Below are 13,766 nucleotides of genomic sequence, written 5' to 3' on the forward strand. Positions count from 1 at the left end.
ATCGATCAGGGGTAGTGGGTAACGATTTTTAATCGTGATTGCGTTGAGAGCTCTGTAGTCGATGCAAGGACGCAGCCCACCATCTTTTTTCTTCACAAAGAAGAACCCTGCCCCAGCGGGTGACCTAGAGGGTCGAATGAACCCCTTATCTAAGTTCTCCCGGATGTATTCTCTCATGGCCACCTTCTCGGGACCAGTGAGGTTATAAAGGTGACCCCTGGGACGCATGGTTCCAGGTCTGAGTTCAATCGGGCAGTCATACGGTCTGTGAGGTGGTAGTGAATCAGCGGACCGTGGACAAAACACATCGGCATAAGATACATAATGTTGAGGAAGACCCTGAAGAACTAAGTGAGTAGAACGAAGCGAGATTTGGGATATTTTGAGTGTGGAGTCGCACTTGCTTGGCTTCCATCAATTTCAGATGGTCAGGTGTGCAGATCTAATAGTCCCGGACACCATGGGACTCAAACTGTGGCAAATGAAGAGAAAGATCCGCACCACCTTCAGAAAAGCTTAGTCCGTTTTATTGGAAAAAAACCATACAAATTTAAAAAGAACTTTAAGGCAGGACAGTCCACTGTTTCGGGCTCCTGCCCATCTTCATGCTGCCTAGTTCTGAAGTAACATACAAAAACACCAACATATATACAGAGAAACAACCAATCACTGAGTATATACTAATTAGAGGACCTGATGGGAAACAGCCTATTTACATATCTAGTCACACCTCCAACTCCCCCATTGGTGGATCTGAGCAAGATCCAAACATTCAAAAAATAACTGTCAATAATGGCTGAATAAAAAAATATCAAAATCAGGCATGCCTCTAAGATGTATTGGCAAGATATCAGCCAAAACGCCATGGTGGAATATGCTGAATAGCAGAAAAAAGAAAAAATCCAAAAAGTAACATTTTATTAAAGAAAACAAAACATCAAAATCCGCATGGAAATGACACATAAACGCATCAATACAACGCGACGCCATACCCGCATACGCGTATAGATGACGTAATAATGCATATCCTCTATCTAGACTACTGACGATCAAAAATACGCATCTATGCCGGACGTATATACACATGAGACAAGCGCTCAAAAAATGACGCATAAACGTATAAAAAATTACGTATCAATAAAACAATCGCCTAGAAAGTGCCACATGAACGCGTCCTAACTATACGCAATCTTTGCGACTAAAAATACACGTAAAATTAACCAAACACCAAAAAATGCCGAAAAAATGCCGAAAAATGCCAAAAAAATGCCGAAAAAATGTCAAAAAAAGCCGAAAAAATGTCAAATAAATGCCAAAAAAATGCCAAGAAAATGCTGAAAAAATGCCAAAAAATGCCAAAAACATAAAAATGCCATATATGAAAAAATCATGCCATATATGAAAAAAATCAATTCAGCACTTTCCACCAATGGTATATCAGATGATTGGTAGTATAATAAAAAATATCCAATAAAAGAAAGCTAATAAGGCCTATAAATATCTATGAGTCTATCAGTATCACCAATCTAGTCTCAAATCATACTCTTTATTTAACCCACTATTCACAGTGTCAAGTTCTCTGATCCATTTAGATTCTAACTTCAATAATCTAGACAATCTATCACCCCCTTTATTATCCTGTTTAACCCCATCGATGACACAAACCCTAAGCTGACTAACATTGTGTCCAAAGGTAGTAAAATGCTCTGAAACGGCCTGATCCATATTCTTTTTGCGAATGGTAGATTTGTGCGAGGCCAAACGATCTTTCAATCTCTGTGTCGTTTGGCCAACATAGCACTTACCACATGGGCATTTAAGCATATAAACCACCCAACGAGAATCACAAGTGTACCTATCTCGTATGGCATATCGTTTACCACTCATAGGGTGAAAAAAGGTATCACCCTTAATGAGGCTATTACAAATATGACATTGTAAACAGGGAAAAATGCCACATTGCTTTGGTTGTTTATTAATACTGATATCAGAATGAACCAATTTACTCCTAAGGGAGGGTGCTCTTTTGTAACAGAACATAGGGGGGCGATTAAATTCCTTAATATAAGGTAATGAATCCCTAAGAATATTCCAATGTCGTTTAATACAACGTTCCACTTGACTACTGACTACACTATAAGTGGAAACAAATGCAACCCTATCTTGTTTGTCTTGTCTACCAGAGCCTCTCCTTCTCCTACCCCCACCTGGTCTATTATCAAGTTGGTTAAGAAGTAATTTGGTAGGGTATCCCCTTTGCTTAAAGCGTACCACCATTTCGGACAACCTCAAGTCTTGTTTGCCCTCCTGGCTGACAATTCTGTCAACCCGTTGGAACTGTCCACCAGGGATATTATGGATCATGTGCTGCGGGTGAAAACTCCTGAAATGTAAAATAGCATTCCTGTCGGTCTCTTTACGAAAAAGATCGGTCACCAAGTGTCCATCTTCCTTGATAACCATGGTGTCTAAATAAGAAATCATCAACTGATGATAATTGATGGTCAATTTAATGAAGGGACACTTCAAATGCAGGGAACTGACAAAATCAACTAGGGCCGAGTGTGGCCCCGCCCACAGACAAAAAACATCGTCTATGTAACGAAGCCAACATCTGGCATATTTCTGAAAAAAAGAATTGGTATAGACAAAGGCTTCTTCATAAAGACCCATAAAAAGGTTAGCATAGACAGGGGCCACACTTGACCCCATCGCTGTTCCCCTGCATTGAAGATAAAAAGACCCATCAAAAAGAAAATAATTTTCTCTCAAAATAATATTCAAGAGCGCCAGCAGGAAAGCCCTTTGAGAGTCGTCAAAATCAGACGATGTGAACAAATAATGCTCGACAGCCTCCACACCCCCATCGTGTGGGATGGAGGTGTAGAGGCTCTCAACATCCAGGGTCACCAACAACCAATGATCTTCAACATCAGTAAACTTACCGATCTCTTCCAAAAAGGCCCCAGTGTCTTTAATAAATGATGGCAGGCTACAAACAAATGGTTGGAGAATTCGATCAAGAAAAGAGGCTAAGGGAGAAAAAACAGAATTAGTAGCAGCAACAATAGGTCGTCCTGGGGGAAAAAGAGTATTCTTATGTATTTTTGGTAAAGTGTATAGCAATGGAGTGGATGGGCACCGATTGATAAGAAACTTAGATAAATCATCACCAATTAATCCACTATCATGGGCTTGTTTAACTAAAACATCAATTTTGCCCATGATGGAAACAATCGGATTACCATCCAACCTGCAATACACTCTAACATCAGATAATTGTTTCTCAATTTCCTGGATATAATAATCCCTATCAAGTATGACCACTGCTCCTCCCTTGTCCGCTGGGCGAATGATGATTTGTAAATTCTGTTCTAAAGATCTAATGGCATTCCTTTCATCTGAACTCAAATTATGATTCACAACTAGCTTTCCCGTTCTCACTATCTTCTCAACCTTACCAATATCCCCCATGACCCTTTTAGAAAATAAATCAATGGCCGGGTGACTATTTGGGGTAAATGCACATTTATTCCTAAGGCCCAAACCCTGTAATGTAAGACATTCATCTCGGGCAGGAGCAGTGAAGTGAAAAATACTCTCAGATCGGGGAGTCCCGAAAATTTTTTTTAGTTTCAGTGTTCTGAAAAAACGATTTAGTTCGACATCCAGTGAAAAAAAGTCCGGAAAACTAGTTGGGCAAAAAGAAAGTCCATATTCGAGAACCTTCTTCTCAGAATCTTTTAATGGATACTTAGAGATATTCACGACCAGTGAGGGTGTCAAGGTCGCTTCCTGAGTTGCATTGGACTCTTCTGTTTGATTGTATTTCCTCCTGTGTTTCTTACCACCTCGTCTGTTCTTACGTTTGTTGTTTCTGGAGAGTGGTCCCGGGAGGATAAAAAATCAGAAGATGATCCTCCAGATGTATCTACACCAGATTGATGCTGTGGTCTACGGTTCTTTCTAATGTTACCCGGTCTACCTCTCCCTCTAGGGGATGGTTGGAACGGTTTCTTGCCGGGAAGGGTCCGCCTCTGCCAGCTGTAAACATAGCCATTAGTATAGTCATTTCGGTCCCTTTTAAACTTAGATCTCTTAGAGTCCTCCAGACCAACAGCAAAAGACTTTTACCTTATATTAAGGAATTTAATCGCCCCCCTATGTTCTGTTACAAAAGAGCACCCTCCCTTAGGAGTAAATTGGTTCATTCTGATATCAGTATTAATAAACAACCAAAGCAATGTGGCATTTTTCCCTGTTTACAATGTCATATTTGTAATAGCCTCATTAAGGGTGATACCTTTTTTCACCCTATGAGTGGTAAACGATATGCCATACGAGATAGGTACACTTGTGATTCTCGTTGGGTGGTTTATATGCTTAAATGCCCATGTGGTAAGTGCTATGTTGGCCAAACGACACAGAGATTGAAAGATCGTTTGGCCTCGCACAAATCTACCATTCGCAAAAAGAATATGGATCAGGCCGTTTCAGAGCATTTTACTACCTTTGGACACAATGTTAGTCAGCTTAGGGTTTGTGTCATCGATGGGGTTAAACAGGATAATAAAGGGGGTGATAGATTGTCTAGATTGTTGACGTTAGAATCTAAATGGATCAGAGAACTTGACACTGTGAATAGTGGGTTAAATAAAGAGTATGATTTGAGACTAGATTGGTGATACTGATAGACTCATAGATATTTATAGGCCTTATTAGCTTTCTTTTATTGGATATTTTTTATTATACTACCAATCATCTGATATACCATTGGTGGAAAGTGCTGAATTGATTTTTTTCATATATGGCATGATTTTTTCATATATGGCATTTTTATGTTTTTGGCATTTTTTGGCATTTTTTCAGCATTTTCTTGGCATTTTTTTGGCATTTATTTGACATTTTTTCGGCTTTTTTTGACATTTTTTCGGCATTTTTTTGGCATTTTTCGGCATTTTTTCGGCATTTTTTGGTGTTTGGTTAATGTTACGTGTATTTTTAGTCGCAAAGATTGCGTATAGTTAGGACGCGTTCATGTGGCACTTTCTAGGCGATTGTTTTATTGATACGTAATTTTTTATACGTTTATGCGTCATTTTTTGAGCGCTTGTCTCATGTGTATATACGTCCGGCATAGATGCGTATTTTTGATCGTCAGTAGTCTAGATAGAGGATATGCATTATTACGTCATCTATACGCGTATGCGGGTATGGCGTCGCGTTGTATTGATGCGTTTATGTGTCATTTCCATGCGGATTTTGATGTTTTGTTTTCTTTAATAAAATGTTACTTTTTGGATTTTTTCTTTTTTCTGCTATTCAGCATATTCCACCATGGCGTTTTGGCTGATATCTTGCCAATACATCTTAGAGGCATGCCTGATTTTGATATTTTTTTATTCAGCCATTATTGACAGTTATTTTTTGAATGTTTGGATCTTGCTCAGATCCACCAATGGGGGAGTTGGAGGTGTGACTAGATATGTAAATAGGCTGTTTCCCATCAGGTCCTCTAATTAGTATATACTCAGTGATTGGTTGTTTCTCTGTATATATGTTGGTGTTTTTGTATGTTACTTCAGAACTAGGCAGCATGAAGATGGGCAGGAGCCCGAAACAGTGGACTGTCCTGCCTTAAAGTTCTTTTTAAATTTGTATGTTTTTTTTCCAATAAAACGGACTAAGCTTTTCTGAAGGTGGTGCGGATCTTTCTCTTCATTTGCCGCGAGATTTGGGATATACAGTGCTTCTGACAGTAGGGTGACCAGGACAGTAACTGCCCAGAGGCCCAATCAATCTGTGGGGAATGCAGACGTAGCCATGGCAAGCCCAAAATAATAGGGCAAGATGGCATTCTAATGAGATAGAATCGTATCTTTTCACAGTGTAGAACCCCCACAGTACAAGTTAACTCAGGTGTGACAGAGACAGGCAAACTATCTTGTAATGGTGAATCATCAATGGCGGTGACTATGATATGCTTCTCTAAAGGAAGGACTGGTATGCCCATTTTGAGAGCCAGATCAGAATACATAAAATTGGCTGCAGCGCCTGTGTCAATAAAAGCCTGCAGTGAATTGTCTTGTTTATTCCAGGAAATGGAAATGGGTAATAAGACCTTATCTCTGGGAGGTACGGAATTCTCGCCCAGGGTAGTACCTCCGACTAACCCTAGGCGGAGAAGTTTTCCGCTTTCCTGGTACAAACAGACGCGATATGGCCTTTCTCCCCACAATATAGACATAGACCCTCCTTCCTCCTTCTTAACTTCTCTGTCTCAGATAGTTTGGAGTGGCCCAGTTGCATAGGCTCGTCAGAGGAAGGAGAACTAGGAAGACTCATAGAAGGTTGAAATCGTATAATGGGTCGCTGTCTGGACGACTTGTGAAAGCGTACCCTGCGATCTATCTTAATTGCAAGACTTATAGCCTTATCCAGAGTTCTGGGTTCAGGGTGACTTAACATTAGCTCAGATACGGAGTCAGTTAACCCAGTCAGAAACCTATCCAGAAGAGACTGTGCCTCCCACCTGGTGGAGAATGACCATTTGCGGAACTCCGCAGCATAAGTCTCAACAGAGTTCTGACCCTGTTTGAGTCTTTTCAATTTCATCTCAGCCGTGGCGGAAATATCTGAATCGTCATATACCACCGCCATGGCTTCAAAAAACTTCTCAACAGAGGTAAGGGCCTCGTGCTCTACGGGTAAGCTGTAGGCCCAGGTCTGCGAATTGCCCTGTAGGAGGGTCTTTATAAGCGTGACTTTTTGTAATTCAGAACCGGAGGAAATGGGACGCATCAGAAAATATGACTGACAGCGATCCCGAAAATTACGAAAATCAGAACGTTCCCCTGAAAACGGTATGGGCAACGGCATCTTAGGTTCGACAGGTACTATAGGAGCGGGAACACCTGGCGCCTGCAAATTTTGCACAATCTCTGTTAGTCGATTGAGCTGGACCTGTTGGTCTTTAATGGTCTGACTCAATTGAGCAACGACTGTCGTCAGAGTATTAACCTGCTGGACCAGGGCTTCCATGTTATCTGGTCCGCTGTACTGTCACGTTCCGTGATAATATTGAGGACAGAGAGTGTCTGATCTCCGGAGATCTGCAGTATCACCGGAAATACAGATATACCTGATTATAAGTGATCTGCAGTCTCACCGATAATCCGATATACTACTAACCTCTGTCCACCCTACTAGAGTGTTATGATTGGTGCAAACTGTAAATAGCTTATTGCTCTGTGGCGAGGGCCCACAGAGTTCAGACTTCCGTCCAACGGCAAGGGCCCGCTGGCGGGGATGGTCGACAGGCAGGGTTAGGCAACAGGATCTCAGATAAATCGAGGTACAGAATCAGGAGGCAGATGCAGAGTCCAAGGGCTAGCTGAAGTTCGGCAACAGAGATCAGAGATATGAGGTACAGAGACGGTAGGCAAGGGATCCAACGAGGACACAGCAAGGTTGGCAACGGGAAATCAGATAGGCAACGGTACAAGAGGATCAGAGAAATTCAGAGTCAAAAACAGGCAAAAGATCAAAGGCACAGGTAAATACAATGGTATGTTTCTTCCAGTACTTATATATTGGCGTGACCAATATATAAGTATACTGTGGATCCGAGAGCTAACACAGAGTGTGATCGCTACAGCGGACAAGGAGTACTGGCAGTCTGCTGCTTAAATGCAGACTGTCAGGCCAGGAACCCCCACCCCCCGGATGACGTCAGCAAGGGGCGGGGAGTGACTCAGCAGGGTGAATCAAGACAACCTCCTCCTCAGGGCATAAAGGCCCTGACGCTCCGTGCGTGAGCGCGTTGCCCTGCCCTGCAATGATGACATGCGGCTGGAACGGCCGCCGGCGCTGACCGCTGACGCGGACCGGAAGTTCGGGGTTCCGGCGACATCAGACCCGAGAGCGGCGTCCACACTGCCAGCCGCCGAGGGGGTGAGTCCATGCCTGACACCCTGGATTTCCTGCATGCATGTTGTTGCATAGTACTGCATGCATTTGTTATGATAGTCTTTCAGCTAGCAAGTGGTAATCAAGCCAGCTCAGAATTGAATGATTACCATTCAGCTGTGTGGACACTTGCATGCTTGCATCCATTGGCTGATGCCAGCATAAAAGTCTGCCTCCCCTTTTAGACCTCGCCCGTCATAGTTTCAGCTCTGTCTAAGCTGTTACTGGGTCCTTTGATACTGTGAATAATATTTCCTTGTCTTGCTACTTTCTAGCACAGTTATCTTGTGGAGTTACGATTATATATCTCCCACAGGAACATATATACGTACTCCTTTCTAGTTCAGAGATTTTGTATTGTTTGTATTGCCTAGCTTAGTTTGCTGTATTGCTCCAGATCTAGCTAGTCTCCCTTGCATATGTTATATATTGGTTCATCGGCAATATATACATATTCTAGTCAGCATTTGTTATTTTCCTTGTATTCATACTACGGTGATATATCAGTGTAGCTGATATATGCGTACTCGAACTGTTGATATCCTGTGTTTAGCTAGTCAGTGTTTAGCACGTTTAGGTAGGTTGCACTTATCGTGATCACCCGTGCTTAGCTAGCATAGCTGTGTCGCTATTAGTTACGTTCTTTCCTGTAGTCTTGCCTGTGTGAATGCTTGCTAGTGACTTTTGTTAGCCTGCTTGCTCTGCTTCTGTGGACGTGACTGTGAGCTTCCATTGCTGCTAGTTATGCTCCAATCTACAGTCCTGTCTTGTATCTGTTTGAATGCTTGCTAACGCAAGAGCAGCACAACATCGCACTGCGCTGCCATTGCGTCTTATTTGTAGCGATATCGGAAGCCCAGAGCTGCAGTTGCTCTGGGCAGCCTGTGTAGCCTCTTCCATTATCCAGCTCTTAGCCTTGTTGTGCTGGGTGGTCAGAAAGTATGACCCCCCAGCATTACAATAATAGGAACAGAGGTGCCTGCTGTACAAGTATAAACTGTATTTAGAATAGGAGGTAGCGGTGCACTTACCTCTCCAAAGTAGACACAATTCTGTTGATTATTGGCAGCAAATAGCTTAATTTATATACTCCACAGTGCAACGCGTTTTGCAGGTTCAATCCTGCTTCATCAGACAGTATTTGGAGCAAACTATTGCAGTACGTCAGAAAGCCAAGCGCCTGTGTGTGTGTGTGTGTGTGTGTGTGTGTGTGTTTGTGTGAATTGTCCATCCCCAAGGAGGATTTTCATTGGTTCACTAAGTGGTGGACCAATGAAAATTCTCCCTGGTGCTCAGGGAGGCTTCCCATTGGTCTTTTGCAAAGCAGCTGCAACCTGATGCTTCATATGGGGCTCTAGGATCTGTATACCACATTCCATCAGCATGGAGGACCCGAGTGTTGCAACCAGCGGTGGCAACGGAGTGCGAACGTGAAGGTGGCGATACGAGAATGGAATGGATAAATTGGATGAAAACACTGATGCCGAATGTAACAAACTGATCCGTTTAAATGTAAATGGATCCGTTTTTACAACAATAACTTTCATCCAGTACAGTGTGAACATGGCCTAACTGTATTTGTGAGGGGAGCTTCCCCATGTCTACCGTTTACAAGAGTTTTTCTAAATTCAATTTAATTGTCTGAATACCCTTAAAATGTCTACTTATTAACATGAGCATGCATGTATTCAGAGTACATGGGCCATGGTTCAGGTTTATTGAAAACTAGGGTGGGGCTCAGTTGCTGCATTCTAGAACAATAGAGGTTTTAACTAAGGTAGGGTCTAGAGATGTAGCGAACGGTTCACCGGCGAACGGTTCCAGGCGAACTTTAGGGGTTCGCGTTCGCCTGCACCAGGCGAACTTTTGCGGAAGTTCGATTCGCACCATAATGCACTATGAGGGTCAACTTTGACCCTCTACATCACAGTCAGCAGGCACATTGTAGCCATTCAGGCTACACTAAGCCCTGGAGCCACTCCCCCCTTATATAAGGCAGGCTCGCTGGCCATGACACTCACTCGTGTGCCTGCTAGACAGACTAGGGACAGCTGCTGCAGACTTGTTCTTCTAGGGAAAGATTAGTTAGGCTCTTGGCTTGCTCCTGGTCCTGGATGATTGTTATTGCTAAAATAGCACCCCTCAGCTCTCTTTTGAGAGATAATGTTTTCCTGATGTGTTTTTTTTGTGTGTGTTGCTCACTGATACTGACATTATACAGCCCTATCTGTTGCAGCTGGACCTTGGTAATTGTTATTATTGAGCCAGCCAGGCCCAGCCTAACTATCTATACTGGGACACCTATGCCTTCCTAACTACTGGGGCACCTACTTACCTATACGGGGACACCTACCTACCTACCTATACTAGGGGACCTACCTATGCCTACCTACCTATACTGGGACTCCTACCTATGCCTAGCTAACTACTGAGGCACCTACATATGCCTACCTACCTATACTGGGACTCCTACCTATGCCTACCTACCTATACTGGGTCTCCTACCTATGCCTAGCTAACTACTGAGGCACCTACCTATGCCTACCTACCTATACTGGAACTCCTACCTATGCCTAGCTAACTACTGAGGCACCTACCTATGCCTACCTACCTATACTGGGACTCCTACCTATGCCTACCTACCTATACTGGGTCTCCGACCTATGCCTAGCTAACTACTGGGACTCCTACCTATGCCTACCTACCTAGACTGGGACTCCTACCTATGCCTACCTACATACAAGAAGATAATGAGGTTGTTGCTTCATTGTGGACAGACCAAATTCGATCAGCTGGACAGTCACTGTTGTTCTATCATTGAGCTACCACAGCCCGGCGACCATATGGGCTGGAAAACTGCCACGGCCTGCACTCTGGCCATGGTGCGCACCAGTCCAGCACAGCCGTCACTACGCAATCAGCTGTTTGCGGTGTGTTACACAGTGAGTTTGGTGTGTCAGTGTGAAGCAGAACTCTAATTACACTCCCTGATTGCAAGATGTTTGAAAGCACTTTAGGCCTGCAATTTAGCATTCAATGTGATTTCTGCCCTTAAAACGCTGCAGATTTTTACCCGGGGCTTTTGGTGTCTATCCCACTCATCCATGCCCCCCTCCAGGTGTTAGACCCCTTGAAACATGTTTTCCATCACTTTTCTGGCCAGCATAATTTTTTCTATTTTTCAAAGTTCGCCTCCCCATTGAAGTCTATTGCGGTTCGCGAACTTTTACGCGAACCAAACCTTCCTCGGAAGTTCGCGAAAATTGGAGGTTCATGACATCTCTAGTAGGGTCATACATCCACACTTACATCCACGGAAAAGCCTGAAGTTTTCTGCTACTGATTTTTTGTTTGCCAAATGCCTCCATTTACATCAACCATTGGTATTCAGCATTCAGCACTAGGGATCCTGTAAAGCGTAGTCTATTTAGAGAATTCGGTAGAATGATGTAATCAGACTATAACAAACTATTAGGCATTATATACAAGTTTTATTGTTTAAAACATTCAAATTCAACTTAATCAAAGTTGTGAAGAATGTGTATGTGAGATTTTTCAAGCCCAGAGTCCCTCCCTAAGCTTTCATAGTGTTCAGGGAAGGATAGAACCTCATCCACGCCATTACTTCTTTCCTATTCCATTGTCTTGTACTGGTAGGGGGGTAATAGTAAGGAGGTGTAGAGAGTAGAGACCAGGTGTCAGGCTATGAGGAAAAAGTCATACTAAGCTTCTAGGGAATGCATGTACTCTCCAACTGTACGAGTATAGCTACTATAGTACACATTTCTTGGTGTATGCAGGGCCGGGCCGAGGCATAGGCTGGAGAGGCTCCAGCCTCAGGGCGCAGTGTAGGAGGGGGCGCACAATTCATTCAGCTGTCATTCCTAATTGTGTATGAAGCAGAAAGAAATAAGAAAAGGGGATACATAGCAGTGACTGCAAGCCAGATAACTAGATATTAAGGTGTTGGGGAGGTTGTGGGCCCTGTGGCCTTCTTAGTCTAATAGCAATTCGTGTGTGACAGCTGGGGAGGGAGGGATGGAAGGGCGCACTTTGGTGTCTCAGCCTTGGGTGCTGGAGGACCTTGTCCCTGCTCTGGGTACATGCATCAACTCTGAAGTCCTGTACTGGCCAGTGCTTGTTTGAAGCAATAGTAGTGTGTCTCCCTAACCTGTTACTCAGTTACTGAGCTACCTGCTGCCATCGAACTTGCTTAATTTTTTAGTCTGAGCCATTTTGCTTTCTTCAGTGTCATTTTCACAGTAACAGTGTAGCTGTCAGTAGTGTACATGGAGTGTCCTATTCAGCCAACACAGTGAGTAGCCATGGTGATGATCCATTTGGACATGGTGGACGCAGGAAGATGTGGCATGCGATGCATTAGTAAGGTGTTCAGGTACAGTACTGCTGATTGTATCTGTCTTTACAGGCAGGTCCTTGTAGGAGTTGCTTAGCCGCGGCTGCAGTACTATTTTTTGGTCAGATGGGCGGAAAGAACAGTGAGATATCCATGGGGGGTTGCCTTTACTTTTCTTTAAATGGCAATGCTCAGTCAGTCTTTGTAAAATGCAGTGTACTCAATCTTTGTAAATAGTATAATTTACTCAGTAACTGCAAATAGCAGCAGTTACTCATTCTTTGCAAGTAGCAGTGGTTACTCAGTCTCTATAAATGCCAAAAGCTGATGAGACTTTGGTAGTGTGAGCTCTATGTAAGCAACATTTTAGCAATTAGACTGTTATAGTTTCTTCAAAGTTTTTATTTGGGATTTCATATATATGTAGATAAACTCTTCACATAACAAATGTTATTTAAAATGAAGGCACATTTTAAGGATGCAACATGTGACAAGACATGGTATGTGTCATGGTATTGCAGTCACAGAAAGTTTGTCAGGCCTGGGGTCAGTAACTTTTATCTCCAGGACAGAAAGTAAGGAGAAATATTTCCACAGGAAGCACAAACCGCTTTAAAAACATGGGGAAGCTTGTAACTCATTCCACAAAACAAAAAAGGTTTCTTCATTGCTGTCTACGTCCTACTTATAACAAACAACTTCCAAATATTGTACTGAGGGGAAAGACATATAATATATAGGGTCCTAAGGACAGCCCTGTGCAGTACAGAGATAAAAATGTTTGCTCAAGTAGCAACAGGCAATGTATCAATATCAAAGTAAAAACCTCCCCAACCGGGTTGGATCCATATGAAAATGGCGCCTGCGAATAATGGCGCACCGTTTGTTGCTTATCGCTTTTTAATGTTAAAGCCTTATCGTTATTTAGCGTTAACACGCAGAACCCTCTCTGTACCTATCCCTAACCCCTAAACCCCCCCTGGTGGAGCCTATCCCTAACCACCCCCCTGGTGGTGCCTAACCCTAAGACCCCCTGGTGGTGCCTAACCCTAGCCATCCCCCTGGTGGTGCCTAACCCTAATCACCCCCTTGGTAGTGCTTAATCCTAACCACCCCCTTGGTGGTGCCTAACCTTAAGACCCCCCTGGTGGTGCCTAACCCTAACCACCCCCCGGTGGTGCCTAACCCTAACCACCCCCCTGGTGGTGCCTAACCCTAAATCTCCCCTGGTGGTGCCTAACCCTAACCTTGACAGTGTTTCATTAAATCCATTCACTGTTTTGCAGTTAAATAACTTCTGCTCTTTGGCTTATGTAGGTTAGCTATTGATAAATAACGTTACTGTGCGCAATAACGTCTGCTGTTTGGCATATGAACGGCGCTATTGATAAATAACGTTACTGTGTGCCGTTTTTCTTCTTTTTTCCCTGTGCGTCATTAT

At 43.3% G+C, this 13,766-nt stretch overlaps 1 protein-coding gene across 1 annotated transcript in view; it reads left to right on the plus strand.

The window, feature by feature from the left end:
- Nucleotides 1-13,766, plus strand: part of LOC137545764 (sodium channel protein type 8 subunit alpha-like) — a 456,138-nt gene that overhangs the window by 77,903 nt on the left and 364,469 nt on the right. The window lies entirely within an intron of this gene.

Source organism: Hyperolius riggenbachi, chromosome 2 (genome assembly GCF_040937935.1).
Source record: "Hyperolius riggenbachi isolate aHypRig1 chromosome 2, aHypRig1.pri, whole genome shotgun sequence".
Lineage (NCBI taxonomy): Eukaryota > Metazoa > Chordata > Amphibia > Anura > Hyperoliidae > Hyperolius > Hyperolius riggenbachi.